Genomic DNA, 7078 nt, shown 5'->3' with positions numbered 1-7078 from the left:
TATCTATCTATCTATCTATCTATCTATCTATCTATCTATCTATCCATCTATCTATTTATTTATTTATAATATATTTTTATTTATTTCAGAGAGGAAAGGAGAGATAGAAACATTAATGATGAGAGAGAATCAATGATTAACTGCCTCCTGCATGCTCTCTACTGGGAATCGAGCCCGCAACTCGGGCATGTGCCCTTGAGTGGAATCGAACCCAGGACCCTTCAGTCCGCAGGCCAATGCTCTATCCATTGAGCCAGACCAGTTAGGGCTTGACCAACCTATTTAAAAATCACAATATGGCCTCAGCTATCCTGATCCCATACTCCTCTCTACTGTTGTTGTTGCTGTTTTGTAGCACTTGACACCTTCTACAACACCATGTAATCTGTTTATTTATTATGTTTACTGTTTATCTTCTCTTACTAAGATAAAGTACCATAAAGACATGCACCTCTTCTATTTGTTAATTTTATTTGCTGTATATCAAGCACATACAACAGATGCTCAACATTTAATTGTTGATCAAATAAATGAATAAATAAGGAAACGGAGCTATCTTTCTTGTTCATTAAGAATACATGTAGTATTTTCAGTACATAGTATAGTATTTGGACATAGTCCAATGAAAATGTCTAAAAAACAGGGCTCAATTCTATGAGTTGTTATGTGTAAGCCCTATATAGAGTGCTGCTTTTCTTATTCCATTTCCAATTTTAGTGAGAGAGAAATCTAAAGGTAAGATGGAGAATGAAACTGTTTTTATTACTAATAAGACTGATATTATTGAACATGGCTTTGGACTGTGGGCACTGTTTCTTTATAGTGAACCCCACAAACAGACTCAGCCTATCACAGGCAGTGCTATACCATATATGGATGGACCCCATGCCTGGAAACTCACAGAACAGAAGAAGAGAAAAGAATATGTGCTCTTTTTGTCTGGTTTCTAAAGAGAAAGAAAATTATGCTGACCTAAGCATTCCTGGTTTATTCTTCTCAAAATTAGCATTTGAAAAATAATTTCTCCTGGCTGGTGTGGCTCAGTGATTGAGCATTGAGCTATGAGCCAGTAGGTCATGGTTCAATTCCTGGTTTGGGCACATGCCTGGGTTGCAGCCTCCATCTTGGTGGAGGGGGGCATGCGGGAGGTAGTTGATCAATGATTCTCTGTCATCATTGATGTTTCTATCTCTCTCTCCTTCTCCCTTACTCTCTGAAATCAAACGAAAGGGGTGAGGGAGAATTGCCTTCCTCTTATCTAGAACATACACCACAACAAATTGTCAGTGTGAGGATTGTATTTGATTCTATAGTGTTGGATAAATGCACCTAGGAAGAGAATGTCAAGGGGGCAGAGCCTAGCCCAAAGGCTTGAGAAAACAACAGTATGTGAATGGAAGTGTTATTGACTGAATTATTCCTGTCTCCCCTCATATGTTGAAGCCTTAAACCGTAATGTGGAGAGAGGTCCTTAAGGGACGTAATTAAGGTTAAAAGAGGTCATAAAGCTGGGACCCTAAGGTGACAGGGCTGGTGTCCTTCTAAGAGGAGGAAGAGCAAGAGCACAGAGGAAAGGCCATGTGAAGTCACTGCAAATAGGCAATCATCTGCAATCCAAGAAAAGAGCTCTCACCAGAAACAAACTTTTCTGGTGCCTTGATCTTGGACATCTAGCCTCTAGAGCAGGGGTGGGCAAACTTTTTGACTCGAGGGCCACAATGGGTTCTTAAACTGGACCAGAGGGCCAGAACAAAAGCATGGATGGAGTGTTTGTGTGAACTAATATAAATTCAAAGTAAACATCATTACATAAAAGGGTACGGTCTTTTTTTTTTTAGTTTTATTCATTTCTAATGGGCCGGATCCGGCCTGCAGGCTGTAGTTTGCCCACGGCTTCTCTAGAGCTCTGAGAAAATAAATTTCTGTTTTCTGTTGTTTCTGGTGCCTTGATCTTGGACATCTAGCCTCTAGAGCTATGAGAAAATAAATTTCTGTTTTCTGTTGGCTAAGCCCCCCAAACTGTGGCATTATGTTGTGATAGCCCAGTCTGACTAAGACAAGAAGATAACAGCTTTGCCAGCAGAAGTGAGAGGATCAGTTCAGGCAAGGATGTTGTCACAGAAATGTAGGGCAGACAGTGTTTCCATAAGGTAGGGGCTTTAAATATGGCTGAGAGACCAAGTAATGAGGGATAACATGTCCACTGATATAATGACTGAATGATTTTGCTGTTCAATGAGCTGATGGAAATAGATGTCAGAGTGGAAACGAGACAACAGATATAAAAAGCTGCTTTAAGAAGTTATATCTAATGAACTTAGACAAGCTGGAGGGAAAGACAGGGGAAAAGGATGTTGTCACAGAAATGTAGGGCAGACAGTGTTTCCATAAGGTAGGGGCTTTAAATATGGCTGAGAGACCAAGTAATGAGGGATAACATGTCCACTGATATAATGACTGATTGATTTTGCTGTTCAATGAGCTGATGGAAATAGATGTCAGAGTAGAAAGGAGACAACAGACATAGAAAGCTGCTTCAAGAAGTTAGATCTAATGAACTTAGACAAGCTGGAGGGAAAAGACAGGGAGGAGGACAGATAGCATTGGAGGAGACACAGAAGAAGGTATTAATGTAGTGTGCTTATCCTATATAGCAGTCCCAGATTGGAGAGGGTGCAGGCTGGGCTGAGGGACACCCTCCCAGTGCATGAATTTCGTGCACCGGGCCTCTAGTGGATAATAAGCAGTCAGACCAGTAGTAACTTCTTAAGTTGGTTAGTTCTGAATCTTGTCAGAAGCTTAGCCTAAACCAGGGATAGGAAAAGTTCTTCTATAAAGGACAGAGAGTAAATATTATAGGCTTTGTGGACCATGCAATCTCTGTTGCAATTATTCAACTCTGCTGTAGCATGAAAATGTCATAGACAATAGATAAATGAATTAGTATGGCTGTGTTAAAAAACAGCAACTTTATTTACAAAAACATGTGACAGAGATAAATTTGGTCTGCTCTCCATAGTTTCCCACTCTTTGGCTTCACCTCTTCTCCTTCAAGCTTTCCAATGGTTTTATAACACTTAATTTGCTTTGTTAATAATATTTCTGCTAAAATAATACATAGAGTGTTTTCTAGTTCTTTCATTGAACTTTAATGAATACAGTTATAGGGCTTCATGTCAATCAGGAAGGTTAGATTGCACAGGATAGAAACAGTTCCCAGATCTCATTGACTTAACACAGTAAAGTCAATTCACAGTAAACATCTAAAGCTGGTCAGCAGGGTATATCATTCCATGTCTCCTGACTTGGGTCTGATACAGCACCCAACTGCAAGTATTGCTGGTCTCCGAAACTTAGAGAAAAAAGAGAGCATAACAAATTACACATTGGCTCTTGAAACTTCTCAGTAATGCTCATCTCATTTATGCTCTCACTGATGCTCCTCTTTGGCTAAAATAAGCTTGACCTTTAGTAACAGCTGAATGATGTTCTTCCTTCTCTTCCTGTTCCTTTTTATCCTCACTCCATGGCATTAGATTGGTGATTACAAGATAAAGTGCGTATGAAACATTCTCTGTTAACTCTAAAACACTTCATACATGTTATTAAGGAACACATTATAAAACCCAGAGAGGCTAACTGATTTGTTCAAGATCAAACTGGTCTCAGGGTCACATGAGAACTCCAGACTTTTCTCTTTTACACTCTTCACACCTCCACAGTATAACAAAGCCTTCTGAATGGCTGTTTTGTCAGCAAGATTTAGGTCTTTTTCCTCTACATAGCATTGGGAATATTTTTATTTATCTGATTTTCATATTTTCTTCTTTCTGTGCCAATTTTTGTTCTCAACAGAAGGGGTTAGTTATGATAACTCCAAGCTGAATCACAGTAAATGTGTATTTACCCTTCCCATAGCTTCTGTGGATTTCACACATCTGAGAGCAGAAGTGGTACAGCTTCCCTGAAGGAACTTGATCTTCTGTGAGGAGCCTCCATGGAAGCTTGGAAGCTCTTCCAAATCAGAGATCACCAGCTCTAGGGCTTAGGGACTTTGCTCAAAGGAGAATTCACACAGAAACTCTGCAGGAGCCTCGGTCCCTTTGATGCAGTCCACTCTCCAGAAGACAATCTGAAGGTAGAGCACTTGGGAAGGGATGGCTCTTCTTCAATGAGACAACATTCCCAGCACTAAGCCACATCACCATGTTTTAGCCTTGGTTTTCAAGCAAGAGCTTAAAAACAATGAAGTCACTCCCTGTATCTGGACCCCGCCTTCCAAAATTCGTGACAGACTCCATGGCTAGTGCCACCACACCCAAGGGCATCCCATAATTAAATACTGTTAGAGAGAGGAATGTGACAGTCATTTCCATTCCAACATTCTTGGGCTTAGGAGGACAGGTAAAATCAATATTTATCTAAAAGAAGGGGATGAAACTTGTGGGTGGTTCTGTAAGTTCAAGATGTGGTACAAAGGTGCTCAGAAGATGAATTGCAAATAAAAGAGCAGAAAAGAATTTCCTGAGTGTCATTTTCAAAGGCTTCATGCTAATAGGAGCCAAATTCATCCTGTGATATTTTCAAGCTTGCTGAGTAAATAACTTATAAATCTCCCGTAATAAGTATATGCATGCTACTGGTGTGCCTCAGAGTCTGACCTATTTTGCAGATTGACAACACAGTCTGAGGAAGCAGCACCAGAGCACCACCAGCCAGCTCCCAGGCTTTGCACACACCCCACAGTGAGTGGCTGGGATGGTGTCTGTTTCAGGAGACCAAATTGATATTATACCTGAAATCTGCTTAAGTGGCGTTATTTCTCTTATTTCCCTTCCCTATATTATATCCTTTGTTTTCCTCCAGCCAAGGGAAGAGAAAGACATCGTGTATCATATAATGTTCTTAAAATTCCTCACCTCTCACAAAAAGTCTTGAAGGTGGGGAACAGACACACCTCCATTTAACATTTTTAGCTCAAGGGCTTTAAGTATAAGGAAGTGGAGGCTGATAATAAATAAGCAGGCCTTTCCGGGTGCAAGTGTTGTCGCAGCATGGGTTTCCACGGTCACACATTCTACTGAGAATATAGCTTGAGGAGTGTGATGATTCAGGGCTGGCAGTAAGCAATGAATGGATCTAAAGAGAGGTGGGGGAGTGGGGCTACAGAACAGCAATAATAAAAATGCCAGCCTCAGTGACAACATTCAAAGTGTACCTGGTTTTGTTCTTGGTGGGAAATTTTCCATATTCAAAGCAGCTATCTGGTTTTAATTGTGACATTTTCTCAAGGCAGCGTTTCATGTGAAGCTCATGAAATGCTTTATCATAGTTGAAATGTGAGTGATCAGTCCTATTTTCTAGGTAGGTAGATAAAACACTGATATCAAACCATAATAAAGAATACGCTAAAACTAAATCCACCATTTAATAGTCATATGACCAAGTCCATGGAAAACAATAATTTCACTGATGGAAGGTCAAATTAATGTCAGCCAAATGCTTTAGTGCAAAGTAGAATTCTGAAATAAATTAGCCATAATATGTTTTTAGAGAATACATATTTTTATTTTCAATTTCTGAGACACAGTGTCCTGTTTTTACCGTAGCTAAGCTGGCCATGCATGCGAGCTTTTGGAAAACATAAGCTGCTTCAGTCCTCTGCTGAGATACTTCATGAATTATAGCAAGGTTACATCTTCTTTGTTTATTTTCTGGAGTCTTTTGTTTCAATTTAAAGTTTTAGCCATTCTCTTTAAAAAAAATATTTTCTTCATGTGAAGTTATAATGAAAAGGATGTTTTCTTTGTCTCTTTAGAACAGCTGACATAGGCCTTCAATGATGAATGTAGAGCTCTGTGTGCAGTGGGAGGTAAGTGGGATGGGTGGTCCTACAAGGTACTTCATGGACAGGAAAAGCCCAGCTGTGGAGTGACTCAGCTCTTCTAGTCTCTGTAGCTTCCATTGATCTCATTTTTGAACAACTTCAAAGGAAGTTATATTACCCTTTCAGCCTCAAAATCTCTTTGTATCTAAATTCTACTTTCCTCCCCTATCTGGCTCCTCAACCTGGAATCATGGAGACTCCACTTAAGATTCTGGTCGCCATATGACTTTGTCTCTCATTTCTCATCTCCATGCATCTTTTTGGAACTTAATTTGTGGACAAAGTCCCTATATTAAAAATTACTTCAGCATGGGAAGGCTTTTCAGAATTTAGTAATAAATAGCATTAGCAAGGACATTACAGTGATTCCTTCTTTCTCAGTGATTCTTTGTTTTTTAAAATTATTGTTTCCACTTTACAGATAATTAAAAATAAGGTTAAGAGAGGTGGAGTAACTAATTAAAAGTCAGTCAGTTTGCAAGCAATCAAGACTGAGCTTAAATCCCTAGTGTCTGACTGCATTCTGTGTTTTCCCCCCACAAATCTACTAGCCTCTACTATCAGTACAGAAATATAATTCATATGTAAGTATGGAAAATAACCTATCTCCTTTATTTAGGCTCCGCTTTCCAAATATTCTTACTCCAAAACTCTAATGCCCTTCGGTCTAGCCACAGACCTTATCACCTGCAATCCACTATTTCTAAGGATTCACTAGTGCAGCTAACCTAAGGACACTTTAGTCTTTGGTTTAGACCAATTTTAATCCTTTGCTGTACACCAGAATAATCTGGGTAGCTTAAAAAAACACACACAGATGCCTGAGTCCTGCCCCAGTTCAGTCAGAATCTCTGGGGCTGTGCAGTTTCTGGAAAGCTCCCTGGCAGTTCTGATAACAAAGTAAGTGTGACAACCACAGCTTCAGAATATACAGGTAGAACTATCAATGCCCCACTGTCCAGAAGCCAAGAGGTGCTCTTCTTATTTCCCTCATCTACAAACCCCCAAGTCTCTCAGCACTGATGTACTCACAGTGCTTTTGCTTTCCGGAAACCTGAACCAGTCTCAAAAGATTAGTACTTTATTTACTTAATTTTTATGATTGTTTTATCTTTCAGTTATAGTCGACATGCAATATTACTTTCTGATGTTCAGCAGAGTGGTTAGATATTTATATAATTTAAATTCTTC

The sequence above is a fragment of the Myotis brandtii genome, unplaced genomic scaffold (assembly GCF_000412655.1).
Source record: "Myotis brandtii unplaced genomic scaffold, ASM41265v1 scaffold1068, whole genome shotgun sequence".
In the NCBI taxonomy this organism is placed as follows: domain Eukaryota; kingdom Metazoa; phylum Chordata; class Mammalia; order Chiroptera; family Vespertilionidae; genus Myotis; species Myotis brandtii.
The sequence above is the reverse complement of the archived record's forward strand: the minus strand, read 5'-3'. Positions refer to the sequence as shown.